This window comes from Lipotes vexillifer, unplaced genomic scaffold (genome assembly GCF_000442215.2).
Source record: "Lipotes vexillifer unplaced genomic scaffold, Lipotes_vexillifer_v1.1 scaffold4328, whole genome shotgun sequence".
NCBI lineage: Eukaryota > Metazoa > Chordata > Mammalia > Artiodactyla > Lipotidae > Lipotes > Lipotes vexillifer.
Window position 1 is genome coordinate 74,944 of NW_006785146.1, and position 364 is coordinate 75,307.

A 364-nucleotide genomic window follows, 5' to 3' on the forward strand; every position below is an offset into this window, starting at 1 on the left:
TACGTGGAGCTGGGAGGTCTCCTGTGGACCAGTGTCCTGAAGTTGGCTCTCCCACTTCAGAGGCACAGCACTGACTCCTGGCTGCCGCACCAAGAGCCTTTCATCCATACAGATCAGAAGAAAAGAGAGAAAAAGTAGAAAGAAAGAAAGAAAGGAGGGAGGGAGGGAGGGAGAGAGGGAGCCTGCGAGAGGGAGGGAGAGAGAGAGGGAGCCTGCGTGAGGGAGAGAGAGAGGAAACTTGCGTGAGGGAGTAGAGAGGGAGCCTGCGTGAGGGAGGGAGAGGGAGCCGGCGTGAGGGAGGGAGAGAGAGAGCCTGCGACAGGGAGGGAGATAGAGAGGGAGCCTGCGTGAGGGAGGGAGAGAG